This window comes from Mastacembelus armatus, chromosome 1 (assembly GCF_900324485.2).
Source record: "Mastacembelus armatus chromosome 1, fMasArm1.2, whole genome shotgun sequence".
Lineage (NCBI taxonomy): Eukaryota > Metazoa > Chordata > Actinopteri > Synbranchiformes > Mastacembelidae > Mastacembelus > Mastacembelus armatus.
The window spans coordinates 2,107,898-2,125,031 of NC_046633.1; the positions used below are offsets into that span (position 1 = coordinate 2,107,898).

The 17,134-nt window shown below is 39.3% G+C and overlaps 1 long non-coding RNA gene across 2 annotated transcripts in view; it reads left to right on the forward strand.

Annotated features, from left to right (window-relative positions):
• Positions 1-2,454: 2,454 nt before the first annotated feature.
• LOC113128286 (uncharacterized) overlaps positions 2,455-17,134 on the forward strand; it is a 60,027-nt gene continuing 45,347 nt past the window's right edge. For both annotated transcript variants that reach the window (XR_003295510.1, XR_003295511.1), the window contains exon 1: positions 2,455-2,737. This is a non-coding gene — a long non-coding RNA (uncharacterized LOC113128286). The remainder of the gene's footprint in view (positions 2,738-17,134) is intronic.

Genomic DNA, 17,134 nt, shown 5'->3' on the forward strand with positions numbered 1-17,134 from the left:
TTAATAGACATTGATTTCTTCGCATAGATGTTGGTTTCTGTCAGCAAAGGTTTTGTACAAGACAAGATTTTTTTATTACACTTACATATTTTGTGTATACCTGGTTAGTTTCTGCAGATTCTGTCCTCAGAAATATATTTTAACTTAATATCTCAATTCTTTCGATATCTTTGTTTCTTTGTATTGCTATTTGTAACTTTTTCAGCTCAACCTAACCAACCATTACAGCACCCACATCAAGTATGTTACTAATAAACTGATGCATTTATAGTCTAATTATGTAACAAAGGCTGTGATAGTTTATCAGTCACAGAGGCTGGTACTTCAATAAGGGGTGTAAGTACTTCTTTGACCACTGTGGTGAGTTTTTAAATATTAGCAGTACAGTGTACATGTTCCACTAACTTTCAATAACATCACCTGTTTAAATACCAAAAATACTCTTTATAAATATTGAAATTTTACCCTCAGAATCTGATAGAAATCAAAAATGACTGTAAGGAAAGTGAACGCACTGGCCATGACTATATAAGTTCAAATTACTGCTAATGCAGATATATTGAGTTTATGTCGGACATACTAATTCATAATAATGAATAATGAGCCTCAGCCACATTAGCTGCAACATGTAGATGAGCCAGAAATAACTAATTAAGAAGGAAACAATTTATTGCATAGTACGTTATAGGCCTTGTTCTTTATAAAATACAAATCTGTATTTGTATTTGCAAGTTTGTTTTGAACAGAAGCAAAAAAAAAAAAAAAGACATATGATTGAGAAAAAAAAAAGAAACAATTATATTGTTCAAAAAGGAGTGGGAAGAACTCAGAACCAATTGAATCCCAGCCTTTCTCCTATCTTCAATACTTACAACCTTATCCTGCTTCCTTTAAGTATAATCCAATCGTTAGTAATACTACTTCCTCAAAGAATAGCAATACGAGTAGTAACCATAAACAACAATACTAACAATAACATACCATTTTTACATCATTCAGATGTTTGAAATTATAGTTATGAGTCTACCTAATGAAAATCTAATCCAAGTCCTAATATGAGAAGTATGAACGCCTTATCCTGGTTATCTCCGTATCTGAAGGGTTAAAGGAGCATCTGTGGCACAGTGGTGCTATAACAATCAATGAAAGTATATATACTGATTTTTGGGTGTCAAGTGTGCTAATAATGGGAGAGGTAACCAGAGTGAGCATCCACGTTGGCTAAACAGTGATGGACGAATTGGTATTAAAATCTGGCATCAATTATTAATGGGCACACTTGTTATAAATCACCTGTAAGAATGTGTGTGTGTGTGTGTGTGTGTGTGTGTGTGTGTGTGTGTGCTGCAGAGGGTCCTGTTCATGAATAATGAATGTTCAATTCCCACCACAACCAGGGATTTCACACCTTTCAACCTCACGTTGTGTGTCTGTGTGTGTGTGTGTGTGTGTGTGTTGTATAAGTGAGAGGAATAACAACAAAAAAATCTGAATGTGTGTATGTGTGTAAAAGATGCAGTATTCATGTGCCAGAGAAGGAACTGTGCAGAAAAAAACACACGTAGGTGAAATCAGTCTTTCTCAGATTTACTGTCCATTTATGTAGGCGTGTGTGTTTGTGCAGCGCATACACAAACCTCTGACTGTGTGTCACGGAGGTGCTGAATTATTCAGATGGCGGGTAAGAAGGGGGGATGACTTGTTACCTACATTGTGCTCTTACGATTATGTTTGAATTTGCGTCAGAATGATGGATTCCCAAATTAAGAAGTGTCTTCACCCCATTTTAACATGTTTCTCCAGCCTGCAGAAGAAGATGCACACTACTGACTGTCAGGCCAGCAGCCTGCTGCTGCTACTGTTTAGATCTAAATTCAAACCCATTGTGTCATGAAAAACACCTTTTCATGGCACATCACTATTTGCCCATTCTTTCCCTCCTACCTGCTACTTCTGTCTTTTGTTTTTGCTAAATCTGTCCACTGATAACTTATTGCTGCCATGTTTTTATTGACATCTTCACTGTCGAGTATATTTTGTGCTTGAGTTGGGACATTTAATAGATGAATATATTAAAGGCTCAACAGAAGAAACACTGATAGAATTTGATTGTAGTTTTTTTCTGCCTTATATTTGCTGTTTTCAGCTGCTAAAAGGAAGAAACGGCTCCTTTTCTGTGTGTATAGTTTTGTGAATGAAATATCTTTATTTGGATTATGGAATAATGATCAGACCAAACTACTGATTTTAAGATTCTCAAACCAAAATGATTTATTGTCCTTTTTAGACTAAACTATTATTTGAAAAGAGTCAAATCTGTTCTTTTACCCAACCAAGTATTTTTGCATTCCGGCTCCGACCTTCAGGGTCTCCAGGTTTTCCTCCTGACTCTGCCGTCCCATTTCCCTGATGTCCAGTCCTGCCTTCCACACCCACACACCTGTTCTACTTCCTCATAAAACTTGTGTGTTTCCTTTGTTGCCCATTTGTTTGTACTGCTCGTTGTAGCGTTTGTGCTTCGAGCCTCAGTCTGTTCCTTGTTTTTCCAGGGTTTTACTTGTTCTGGATTCTTAAACTGCTTCTTTTTTTTGGTTTTTTGGACTTACCTGTGCTTGGACTCTGCTCGTTGGACTCACCTACTCCCCTGGATTTATCTCTGGACTTGGACTGTTCACATGTCTGCGGCCACCATGTGCCTGGTGCTTCGACACAGTCACACTGCGGGTCCTGGTCTGAGGTAGGAACAGCTCATGAATGTTGTTGTTGAGTTTGCAGGACTTGATGTTTTCACAACACTCCTGAGTTCTGTCCATGCAACATTATGTAGATGACTGGAGATTTCTAACGCCTAATGGAAAGACTCTTAAACACAATGTGACTTGGGACTGAGAGTAAAGACTAAATTTGTGGTGTTAAGTTCTTGCAGGATAACAAAATTAAATTAATACAGATTAAAATGATTACAAAAGCTCTGTCCTCACTAAAACACAAGTTTGCATGATAATAATACATGCAGGCGGTGCTGTTTTCTCTCTCTTGGACTTCTAAACTGTAATAGACCCCCCACACATGTACTTGACAAATAGAGGGAAGAGGAAATGTGTTTAGAAACCAGTCCTTAGGCAACCTAAACAACATTCTCCCCCTAATTAAAACGGCCTAACTGAGCAGCTCTTCCAGTGTCGCTGTCTGATCTAACCAATATAATATCCTGCACCCCCATAGTCACTGTAGAGCATAGACTAACCTCCTAGCTCCCACCATTAGCTAACACATTAACCTCATGCTGAATGAAATAGCTGAAGCAATGCAGCCTGGAGCATCCAGTGGCTAAGTGGCAATAAAAGCACTTCACATTACCAAGAAACAAGCTTGATTTGAATGAATGTAGTTCATTGAGTAGATGATATGCTTTTATACATGGCTGTAACAGACATGATGATATGAGTGTTCAAAGCACAACACTGCACAGGAAGCAGCTGCAGAGTGGGATGTTAAACAGCATACTCATTTATTTATGCATTTCAGTACGTCTGCCACACGCACAAAGGCCCTTCAAGACACCACGTTGACTGAAAGGAAGCACAGTTTGTATTTGTCCTATAGAAACCTGCAGGTCTGCGTCGGTATAGCATGTGTTGCTTTAAAGGAGATTTAAAGTGTGTTCTAACAGAAGGAGCTTGGTGTGTGATGTCCTCTGTTCTTCTATTGTTTTAAAGCACAGCAGCAGCTTTATCAAGTACTTTAAGTCAGTGAAACAATCCATTAAAGCAGGTGAACTAAACCTGAAATATAAAGCTGTATAAACTCAGAGTGTAAAAATACATGTCAGAAGAAAATGATCCTCGAGGACTGTATATACACTACTCTGTGGTGAACCAGTATTTGGCTGTCTTGCTACCTGTTTGAATGTGGAGAACCCTCCGAGTCAAATGAAGTTTCTTTTACAGTTTGCTCTGAGTGATGGGGCTGAAGGTCGTTCCTGTAATTTTGAAATGATTACTTCCCACACATTTTAATAATTCCTCAGAATTACTGTAAATGATGGCCCTTAACCCTCATCATCAGGCTCACCAGGGATGAAACACAGCCAGTGGACTTTATGTAATTATCATGGGAACATAGATTAGATTATTATCCTGACATATAGGCTGCAGTAGGTGAAGCACTGAAAGGTGTTTTTAGACTGCAGGTCTGTTTTTTTCTAGTGTAAACACAGTGCCAGCCATGCAGCTTGTATGTTGCTGGACCTGCATCTCTTTTATACAATTTATCATTTATCTTGTGTGACTTATTTCATCACCCAGTGAGCAACACTTTTGTGAATATAATTAAAACCAGGCTTCAAACCCACTGCCATGATCAATGAGTTGTCTTGTGTAGTCTCTGTATCTACATTCAAGAGCATGGTCTCTGTATGATGAGTCTATTGATCCCTCTGCACAGAAAGTTGTATGACCATTAAGGTGTGTCCCAGTTCACTCTGCAAATCAATGAGATACCCACAGCAGACAGAGATGCAAACATTTCATGGAAACTAATTAGGATGCAAGTGAGAGAGCCATGAGTCCATTGTGTGTGTGCGTGTGTGTGTGGGCGTGGGCGTGTGTGTGCGTGTGGGCGTGTGTGTGTGTGTGTGTGTGTGTGTGTGTGTGTGTGTGTGTGTGCTGGAGCTGTTTTTGTACATGCTGTATGTACATGATTGTATGTACATTTAAATTAAACATACAAAAGTGTGATTTCCTGTGTGTGTGTGTGTGTGTGTGTGTGTGTTTGTGTGTGGGCACAAATGTTTGTGTACAGTAACATTTGCGAGTGGGTGTGTAGATGAGGAAGAGCGGCAAGAGTCGTTTGTCAGCCATGTTGAAACATTCCTAATTGGATTTCTTTGGCAGCAGTCTGTGATGGCAGGGACAGGATCTGCAGAGAGACAAAGAAAATGAGACAAATCATAGTCCCATATTTTATACTCCAACACCATCGTTTCTTTCAGGAAGTAATTGAAATGCAAACTATTGTATACTGTAGTACAGCATGACAGACAGACCTGTACAGGTGTACACTGCTGTTACAGTACAGTGCTGATATTTAAACCATAAAGCCTTTTGAGCAACAGACACAACCGGTGCAGCCGCTTGTGTTGTTTTTGGTCTGAATGTTTAGCAGCTCTTGTGGAGAATAGTGCTCTGAGCTCGACATACACAATGCTATGTTTCCACTGCTCATCATCTTGGTTTAGTCTACTCATTTGCTCATTACACCAGTGCCAGACCCAAGTGCAGCTGAGAAAGGTGGGGAAGGCATTACTTTAGCAGGGATATGGTCTGGACCTGAATATTGGACAAATGAACTTTGAAATGTTTGAGCTCTCTCTGTAAACCTTAAAAATCCTCTTTTGTTTGTCCTCCTACGACTTCTATCAACATAAAGACCAAAGCCAAAGGGCAGAGAGTGCAAGTCCCAACAAACAAGACAATCCAACAGAGTCAGACAGATTAACAGCCCCAGCGTAGGTAGCTCCAACAGCTACTGCATGGGTGCTGTTTTTGTTACGCCTGCTTGGTCAGAAAAGCACACGGCAGTTTGCTGGGGGAAAGGTGTTCTGGTAAAATGACTCGACTTGGCACTTTCATCTGCCTTCTCTGGGTGTTATTGTTATTGCTTTCTGAGTGGCTGATGAGAATCACTGAAGGTCTTTTGATGGAGGGAAGATTCTCATGTTCCCTCTTGGTGATTTCACAGCTGAAGCTTCACGGGCCAAACTCAATACTTTATAAATCACAAATTAATAACACACTTAAAGCCTGAATATTGTTGAATATATATTGTTGAATATTTTAGGAATTATTTGGAGAGGTTGTGTTCATGGGCTTCTAAAACTGTCCTTAGCACAGAAAGAGTTACTGAACCAAAATACTGGCCTTTGTCAAGCATCCATACCACCGGCATAAAACATTATTGAATACATTTTCACAAAAAAATGCCGATTACCGTGGTACGTTTTGTTTTGACCTTTAGCCTGCTGTATGAAATATGTTTTAATGATGACTCTTTAAATTTTTAACACATTTTCATTTGGCACAGAAACCAAGAAAAGCTGTAGGATTATTAGCCAAACACACTGACCACAAACATGCCTCACAGTTTATTCATTGTTAACACAGCAGAGTCCTGTTATATTTTATCATAGTTAAGTTTAAGCTCTGAGGTCAACAGTCCAGATTGTGAGTCACTGCCTGTGGCTGTTTCTTGTTAGCCTCCATGTCTGAGGTACACACAGTCGGTTTTTCCACATCGGCAGTGGTGCTATTAACCATGCAATCAGAGCGGCTGATTATTCAGACAGATGAGCACAGGGCGAGATGATTCTAGGGGAAAGAAAAGAGGCAATAAATATATTTCCTGATGTTGAGTAAATGCACTGTGTTGCTGGACATGGCCAAAGCCAGTGTGAATGAAATGACTGAGATTGGGGTTATTGGGCTTTGTTTCCAGTGTAAGGAATTAGCATAAAGAGGCGGGCAGTATGCATACTGATGAAACTCTCTGGAGAGCTGCATGCTATTCAGAGCTCCCACTCATATACTAAATCACAGTTTGAAATCAAAAGCAAAACCCTGAAACAGATTATTTATTTGACTCGGGTCTCATGTGGGTGGATGGCATTTATGGAAATATGAAATGCAAAATCTAACATCAGCGGGTTACATATATTAATACATAAGCTAGCTGATGTAGTTGACTTCCGTGCGTTAAATCCAAAAAAGCTCTATTGCACACTATTGCATGTGATGGTTTTGCTCTTTCTGCTGCATAACTTTTAGAAAAATATACAAAGTGTATCACCGACGTGAGTTTAAGCTGCTTCTGTACCTCTGGTGTGGAGGTTTTCAGGAACCAACAAATGATAGTGGAAACATTTTAAGGAGTCTGACACCATCTGTGTGCTCTGATTGCAGAAGAGGAATCCAATCAAACAGCAGGCTCCATTTTATTAGTTGGCTCAGTTGAAATGTGCATGTATGTTGAATGCAATGCAATCGGCAGAAAGAGATTGCATTCATCAACACACCCTGGAAACATTAGGGGGACATTTTAATTAGCACCTTTGGAGTTGTGCAGAAATATTGTTGTGCACTTCAGTTTTTTTTGTTGTTTTTTTTAATGTATGTGTAGCAACAGGACCAGACTTTTCTTTCTCGCTGTCTTTGTGTATTTGTTGTGTTAATATTCAGGGATAGCTGGCTTTAAAAAAACAAAAAAACAAAAAAAAAAACCAGTTGGCCACTGGGGTTCTGGGGTTCTCACTTCCAGATCCTCACTGGTCATATGTAGAATTAACAGCTGCATTAGCTTTTGTCAGTAGCTGTGAAGAGTACAGTTTGTAATCATCCATATTTTTGCCATGATGGAAGAATAACCGTAAATATCAGTAGTGTTAATGGGTTCAGCCATAAAAGGGATCAGACATCTTCTGAACACTTAAAAAGAGACCAAGTGCTCAATCACTTTTACATCCAGAAAGTGGACAATAAATGGACAAAACGCTTTGGGAGCTCTCAACATAGAACAGGAAAAGCTTTATTTATTTTATGTAGTTTATTTATTTCTTTAGTTGGCTGTGTTAATGCTTAAAGGCAGTTTTTACATTAAAAAGACTGGCAGAGGTGCATTTTCTTTACTGCAGTGCCTTACAGTGTTTCTCTACTTTTAATTTTGGCCATTTTCTCTGAATGAGTTTCAGCTTATAGTATCTAGACTTACATGACTGTGTAGCCCGGTGAGCCCACCTCCCCTCTTGACTTCAGTACCCATCGTAGAATAAAAGGCCTAGAGAGGACTCATGACAAGCTGAGCTGATAATCATGATATTACTATGTTCTACTTCACATTGAGCTGTTTTTGCACTAGCCACATCATCTATGAGGTTATACTTTTTTGTAGTTGGGCTCAGACAATGTAGTTACGCAAACATTTCAGGAAATGTGCCAAAGTTTGCAAAAAAAAAAAAAAGCCCGGTTAACATGACGTTCCTCCACAGATCGACGTTATTGCCCAGAATTAAAAAGCAATTAAACAGAAAATACAAAAAGTCAAGCTGACAGGAGAAAGATATTTAAGACAGACACACAGATTAAAGCATTGAGTACTAACTGTAAAGCTATGTTGACATGACCTGTCGGAGTGATCCAAAATCATGTTTTCTCGGATATTTTTAAATAAGTGTGAACGAACCAAAATTGATTCTTCAAACTGGAACTGGGCGACTACGATCCACGCTCAATCTCTCGCTCTGTGCAGCTTGGCAGCCACTCTCAGAACAGTCGGAACGAAATTCCTGTTCGTTTTAACGTCTCACTTCTCTGAACACGTGCAGCAGTGACAGGTGTCAGTGCAGAGACTAGACTCTGATCAAGTCACACCAGTGACATCGCTGTTGTTGTTATGCATCAGTTGGGACGTCCTTGTTTGAGCTGTATACATGTTAGCATGAGAAGAATGGGTCTTATAAAAAAAAGGACCAGAACTGAGCATTAAGCCTGTGATGTGAACATAACTTAGTCAGTCCCTTTACTCAGGGCCATCTAATTAAGAAGTAACTTACAAGTGTGATGTCAAGTCAAGGGGCATAACTGCTAGAAGAAAAGACCCTCCATGACTGATCCTGAACACCAGGACAGAGAATATAACTAATAATGGAGGCATTTGTGCAGTCAAGTTTTACTCCAGGAAAATAGCACTTTAAAAGCTTTCAGTTTAAGGTCTTTATTGTTTACAGCAGTGAAACATCAGGGGAAACTGCAGGGAGACGAGCAGCCATTGGCACTTACATATAACAATGTTTCTGTTATTTTTAAAATGCATTTCTCTACTGCTTAACATCTTAACGTAATGAACCGTGGTGGCACACGTCACTGCTCATCTCTGTTGTGTTTGTGTACGGAAACGTGACCAGTATCACGATTGACCCCTTGAGTGCCAAAGTCCCATCATGCCGATTTCCTGTTGGCCTCTTGATGGATGATTGTTGTTTGGCATCCTCTCTTGAATCAGCACTAAGTTAATGACATGTTGGAGCTGAGTGTGGAGGGAGAGGCAGACAGACAGGCACTCGAGTCTTGGCTGAAAAATGCAGAAATGAGGATGTTGTTGTCATTCGCCATCGCTGTCTTTTGACACATGTCCTCATAATCCTGTGGAATAACAGGGATTTAGGTGGGTTATAATACTGGGTAGAGTGCAATGAGTTTGTGTTTCAGCCCTGGTCATAGTAGTGTGCATACACATCAAACACATGTATACTCACAAGCTGTGAAAAACAGAATTAGCTTAAGAACTATTTTTCATTATTGTGGTGAAGTAGGGCGCACTAACCCATATCTCTGCTCCAAATGACAACAGACACCGGTCATTAGATAGTGTGATGAAACCTGAAGTGAGGGATAATTGTATGATAGTCACAGTTGCACAGAAAGCCACGATACATTACACCACAATCCTTATAAAGTAAAAACAGCCTTTGTGTCAGAATTCAAGGGTAAAAATATCACATTAAAAGAATCAAAGTAGGAACAAAGAGGCATTAAGTGTCTGGTATAGTCTTTGTTATTTGTCTAGTTGCTGCCGTCTTCTGGGAAAAAATAAAACGAGACACCTTTGAGACAACAGGTGATAGCTGCTGGATTCTAGCCTGTAAATAAAGATGCCCAAATAACATTTTTGAAGTGGGAGGACAGCTCTGAGTCGAGCCAAGACAAATCCCTCACGTCAAGAATATTAGATTATCATAAAGCATGCACAGTAATTACAATACCTAGCATACAGTCCTGGCCCAGGTGAGTAAATCTAGAAAGCTGCAATTTGAAAAACTAGAGATTTTATTTAGCAAATTAAGTTTTGTCTTGTTGTATTGTATGAATAATAAAGTCACAATACTATTAAAAAAGTTAAATTAATCAGACCCAGTACACATACTCTGTTCCGTGCAGGTTCCTGCTTTCATGATCTTTATGCACCCGGAGATTTAGATCCCCAGGACACGACTGGAGAGCGGTTCTTCATTTGACATGTGACATCAGGAATGTAATCAGTAGTTTTTCCATCAAAATATTCATTTCTGCTGAGTATCATCTGACAAAGAAAAGGCCGAAGCAGCTGGTGGTTCATGGAAAACATGAGATGAAAAACCATTAATTAATCCCTGAGTGAGCTCATGACTGTCCTGCACAGCAACTATAAACTAACGGCCATCAATTAAAAACGTGATAATAAATGTTAGAAATAATGGGAGGGTGATGTTGGATGTATTTAAACTCAAATGAGCCCATAATGTCTTGCATTGTAATATATCACTGATGAGCTTACTGGACTGATTCTAACACTGAGCTGAATAAGACTATTTTCTACTTTATGTTGTAGCTGGTATAGAAGGACTCAGGGATCAGATAATGCAACATATGCATTTGCAAAGATTAAACAGAAAGTTTACAAATGTCTCTCACTCTTTGTTTCCCCTTTACTGTTTCCTAATTCCAGTCCCTGCATTTTCACGGACTTGATTATATTACTCCCTGCTTCCTATAGAACTCTATATTTGCTGATCTATGATGTGTGTGAAAATTTCTACACTTGACCTTGGAAAAAAAATCCACTAAACAAAAAAAAAAAATGCTTCTGGCATGGACTCTACAACTGTCAGTGAAGAAAAACGCTAATAATTTGTAAGTGTTGAATCTGAAATCACTGCTAAAAATAGATTAAATGATTGTGTGACTGTTACAGAGAGAGGGAGAACTGAATGAAGAATGATTTTTAGACATGGCCCCGAGTGTCACAATGTGCAAATGGCCATCTATCCATGTTTTTCTGCCCAGTTTGTAGCCTCTTGCATTCTTGATATTTTCCTTTTTTTTGCTTTTTGACCTAGTAAAATAGTAAAATTCTAGCTGCTGTCCTCATTTAAAGGTTCAATGTGCTATATTTAGAGCGACCTATTAGCAGAAATGGAATCTAATATTAATAAAATGTTCTCATTAGTGTGTAATCACTGGAAAATACCAACCACTGCGTTTTCTTAAACTTCTTTATGAGCCTTTTAAATCTACATAGGGAGTGGCAGATCTTCTTTTATTGAGGCAGCAAATTTGCACTGCCTCATTTCTTGAGTAGCCCAGAACGGAAAACAACCAAAGCCGGACTCGATGCTGGTGCTGGACAACTGTATGTTCAGGGAATCCTAAGACATACAACACCGTGCTGCTAGGGAAATAAATCATATCATAAATAAGAAAACAAAAGGCATAAATCTCAGAAGGACCGTGAGGAGAGTGCTGAAAGTCGTAGAGAAGTGCATCGTTCCATGCAATGGCAATAAAAAGAGGTGCTGGTGGAAGTTACCCCACAACTTCCTGTGGACACGTCTGTCTCCAGGAACAAGCTCCTTCATAAAAGACTCATTTGGCCATTACTGCCTTCAGTGGATTGATGCAATAAGAGAGGTACACAAGCAAGTGGCTTTGATGATTCCTTAAGCATGATGGTGGAAAGATTGCTTCCTCGGGGGCTGCGATGCTACAAAACATGAATATCACATTATTGAGACAGGAGTCTGAGGATACCAACTTGTTTTAAGTCCTCATCTGGGAAGAGGAGCTGGAGGAGGAAAAAAGCAAGAAGGGGAAGATCAAGGACAGGCAACGTGTGTAGTCGATCCATCAGTTTGTGGTGTTTTGTGAGCCTGTGTGTGTGTGTGTGTGTGTGTGTGTGTGTGTGTGTGTGTGTGTTATATGGATGCATATCCTCTTAAGAGAAATGAGACGCAGGGAGAAAGAGGAGGCTTAGATGAGACAGCTGGTAAAAATGGCTGCAGCCATTTGTGTATTACTGTGTAAAGTGCACATTCAGTCAAGAGTGTGTGCTCTCAGAGTGAAGCAGCTTTTAAGTGTCGAAGAAACCTCAGAAGACGTTAAGAGATGGAGACAAGAAAACAGGTGAAAACAGGGGTGTGCATGTGCATGAGAAGAGGTGGTAAAGTATGTCCTCATGGGGAGAAGCACTGCCAGCAAAAAAAAACGAAAGACTAGAGACAAAAAAGTAGTGAAATGCTTTGGCGTAAGAACGATGGGGAAAGTGTGGGAATATTTGCATGCGCGAGTGTTACAGAAGCAGCTTGGCAGTGCATTAATCATATATGAAACACTTTCACAGTTATACAGTGTCTTGGTGTAATTCTAATTATCCATTCGAGGACGTCGACGACTCACCACTTTGCCGCAGGGCTGAAATCAAAGACGACACCAAAAGAGAGGCAAGAAGAAGACAAAGTAATGAGGGAGCGAAGGGCAAAAAAAAAGGCAGGCAAGAAGACGACGAGAGAGAATATCACCAAAAAAACAAAACAAAAAAAAAACAATGTGTTAGTTAAATGTTAATTAACCAAAGACAAAAAAGTAGCACACAGGGCACTGAATTATGAAAGCAAAAGGGGGAAGTATTCAGAAACCAGGGAAAATAACCGTGCGTTCACAACAAATACACGAAGGTGTAGAGACAGTGAAGGCGGCGGTGAAGCTTAAGGATTAACCTATTAATGCAGCAGGTTTGTCACGCTGTAAGCCTCTTAGGAGGACCTTTCCAAACCAAGAGGCAGTGAGAATGTCAATTTAGGCACTTTCTCTGCTCGTAATTATGCTCTATCTCTAGGCTAACAGTTTTTTTTTTTTTTTCTTCATGCAGTCGGACGAGGAAAGGAAATTAAAAAGAAAAGATATTCATGCAGAGGACATACCAAGGAGAGGAAGGATTCCTACAGACAGAGTGGGTGTCTAATTGTTTGACAATGGGAATGTGCAGGGTGTGACTAGATAAACCACCGTCAAATTCTCTGTTCATTATTTTCCTTTTGCAGCCCTTCAAGTCTGTTTTAAAGTAAATGACAACACAAAGCAGATTGTTAAGGCTGTTTCTTTTTTTTTTTGCCTTATATTGTGCTACTGAAGCAGAGGCACCTCTTGAAATGAAACTGCTGACAGATGTAATAGCCATGTAGGGGAGACCAGGGCATGTCGTCACACTCTTTTTATACGTCTTGGGATTAATACATAATAATGTTAAAAGTCACATGAAAGAACAGTCTCAGGCACATATTTTCTATTTATTTCATTTTCATATATTTGTTTCAGTTCAGACTTACAAACATTCGGATTGTGAGAGTGAACGTGGGACATGTTGCCCTGTCGGTGGGTAAGATGTCCCACTGTGGGGTGAAATGTCATGATGGATTTTAATATTCAGCTACAGAAAAAGCTCGACTAATCTTTGAACGTGAATAAATCCTGGAACGAAGCCATTAAACCATTTCCAGCTAAAACAGGAAAATAACTTCAATCAAACCTTTAAATAAAACCTGTCAGACACTGTCCAAACTAACTAGTCAGTCTCCTCATCATGGGAATCACACTTGCGGCTCACATAAAAAGTTTTTCCAGGGCTGCACTCTTCATGAACCCACTGTGCATTTTTGATGCACTGGACCCGAGTCTGTCCTGGAGGGCTGTTTTCTGATGGCCCCACACAAACCAGGCACAGCATCTGGAGTCTTTCTCATTTTACTTGCTTTCTGCTTCTTTGCTGTTTTAAACTTACTGGCAACTTATCTCTTATCATTATGTGACAGTGTGCCCCAGACTGCCATCTCTGCTAATGCTGTCTATATTTTAAAGTTGGCTTTATGCAGGACATTAACTGAAGTATATCGAGACATTAGATCCTCTCCTCTGACAAGTCCAAATATACAAGTATGACGTTTTTACACTAGAGGATTATTACTAAAAATATCAAAATGCTTTTTTTAAAAAAACTTCTGAATATGAAAAATGGCTAATTGGTGCTTACCTCAGTTAAGTGTGCTTTGCCACAGACTGGATATGGCGTCAGACCATGGAGAGGCACACACCTAGTGCTGCACTTTTAAGTAGCGCCCTCTTGTAGGGAAACTATTGACAAAGTGACGACTAACAAGAAGCCCTGGTCTCCTCTTATATTTTTAGGCTTCGTGCAGAAGCTTCACTTGTTCAAAGCCCAGTTTGAGTATCTGCTGTAATTTGATGTAAAACAGAAAAAGTGCAGCTCACAGTGATAAGTACATTCAAAATGTGGTTTTGACTCTTGATGTATTAAACTACTTTTGATCTCATTTTTGCATGACCAACTATTTGCTCAGATCAGAATGAGTCAAACATAAATAACAACGATACATCAGTGAGAATTTTATACAACATGTCCTTCACAAGTGCTTTTGCATGGTGATGTAAGAGTATGGTAATGCCGCAGCATGCCAATTCTGGAGCAAAAAACAATCATTATTCATGTCTGCGCTGATTCTGCCAACTAGATGCTGTCTTTTGGACACCAAATAATGCAAGACCCTGCCTGGTAAATGGCTCTCACTCTCCACACGTGTAGTTTTCTCACAAACTTACAAATGTTCAGCCACAGAAAACATCTAACTAGTATAATTAAACTTCAAATGTCCCGTTAACTATGGTTTAGTGCAGGGAGAACACAGGCCTACTGATGATTAAAAGTCCAGTCCAGTCAAGATTGCACACAAAACTGACATAAGATTTTATATGAATCTAAAAAAATATGGTTTACAAAAGTAAAATTTGTTAAATTGCCATCTTACGTTTCAGCTAGCCTAGTTATTGCATAATAATGGTTTATAATAAGGGGCCTGCCAGAGTTTTGTTGCAGCTACTTGTTCAAACCAAACCAAGTGTCTGTGCTAATGTCTGGCAATTACATTGGAAATAATAAGTAAAAAGACAAACTTTTTTTATTTTTTACAGTTATTACATGAAACACAGAGAAAGGCTGGACTCAGAGCACCTTACGATATCATTTCTGAAATAACATTAAACAAAAAAGAGTAGTTCTGAAGTTTCTGTTGACCTGACCTGAGCAATAATGGGTTCACCTCATCTTAAAATAAACTCTATACTGAGATGAGGCTGCTTTTTAAAGCCACTCCAACAATATTAACTCTTTCCCATTAACATTTACACCCAGTCTGCAAATTTTCCCAGTGAATCCGATGGTTTTGTATTGCCTCATATAATATCACATTTACATATTGTGTTTATTTTTAATTTAATATTTGCATATTGTCTCCTCTGTAATGCAACATTTGCATTCTGCCTTAGTTGATACTGTTTCATGCATAATTGTTGAGTTTTTATGTCTCATGCTTTCACTGTGGAGTCATTTTAATCAGCATCTTGTGTTCCCTTTAAAATTAACCCTTTCTGATGTGAATTTCTCCAAAGCATCATGAAATACACAAGTTGTTCAGTTCGTGTTAACATCTGTATTGTAAACACCTCGTCACGTTAATTATCGGGTACTGTATCGTATATGATCTTACATTCAGGCACATTTCTAAATGTCTGAATTCAGATAAACAGCAGCACTGTCTTTACGTTCTCCCACTTTACACAGCTGAACAATCTCTGGTTTTATGGTTACAGTCCATCTTTCTCTTGCCTTTTCTCAACACTGTGGCTTTTGCACTGCTCCAGGCCCTCTCTGGCCCTCGCTTCTGATTTCCATTTTGTTGTTTTCACTCTGACACTTCCTTCTATTCTTTCTACACTGTTTTAAAAAGAGATTTTACCAACTCTCATGCACCTTGCACAGTCTTATTAACTAATTCTTATCGTCTAAATCCAATTAGCTGAATTGTTCCAGGCTGTCTACTTAAAAAATAAATAAATAAATAAATAAATCAGCTCAGGTACTATACACAATTTTTATGATACACATTTTTTTTGTTGTAAAACACCAGTTCTGTAGATAACAGCACTTCTTTCTAATGGAACAGTATGTGACAGATACAATGACTGATCTTTGCATCCTGTCTATGTGTCTGAGTTAATCTCGTCTCTGCAAATTTTAATTAATCTGCATATGGTGTAATATTAAGACACGTGTAAATGAATAATTTCCAATTCATTGTGTATGAGATGGGCAATTGAAAACATGACTGAAAGTCTGTAACCATTTAAAACTGATTTAACTGTATTTATGCTTATTTAACAACATAATTAGATGATCCTGAGTTCTCTCATTCTTAGACCTTAGTTTTGTTTTTAATCATCCCGAAGGTCATTTGGTAAAAACAAATGTGTGTACAGAGACACAAACTGGTCTAGCTGCATCTGTGTAATTTAAAAAAATTAGATTGGACCATGTTTACTTTCAAATAAGCAGCTAAAATGTAGATTAGATGCCTTACTGCTGATGATGTAGTTAATTTAGACAAACACATGAATCTCATTCATTTCAATGAGACAGGGCTGCACTACACCATGCCACTGCCATCTAAGGTCACCCAGCAGATACTTTGCTCATGCCATATCATTTGCCTGGGTACCTCAGTCCAGCATCACAGTCCCTGTAGCATGTGCCCTGTAGCGTTGCAGTAATCCTCCTGTTCAGTCTGCAGTCCTTAAGATGTTGATCGTTCTTGCTGCTGTGAAGTCGAGCTTTGGATGAGTGAAGGAGGCACAGGCTGTACGGTGTCTGCTGTGTGTATTTCATATTCTCAGAGGTGTTAACAGAATAACATTACTTTTGTTTGGCTTCTCTTTTAAACCACATGTGATTTTCAGTCTGAAAGCAGCAATCACACCACCCCACTCCCACTCCACCCCACCTCTTAGCAGGATTTTTCTTCTCCACGTCAGCCTTATACTCTTCAACCCATGGCTCTCCAGCCATTCTTCTTCAGCCATTCATACAGTGACATAATCAGAATAGCAGGAGGTCATAGCAAGGATAACATGTAGAACATAGCCTTGAGTGGTGAGGGTGGTGGGAGTGCGGAGGCGTTTATTTTCCTGCTGCACCAGCACCATGTGGCCGAGCAGGAACAGTGAATGTAGAGCGCGGGTTGCACTGACAGTGATGCTATTTAACACAATCATCTGCCCTCAGGGGCCAAAGGTCTGTCTGCGTTATGGTGAAGTGGAGGACATAGACCAAGAGCACTGTGTGTGTGTGTGTGTGTGTGTGTGTGTGTGTGTGTGTGTGTGTGTGTGTGTGTGTGTGTGTGTGTGTGTGTGTGTGTGTGTGT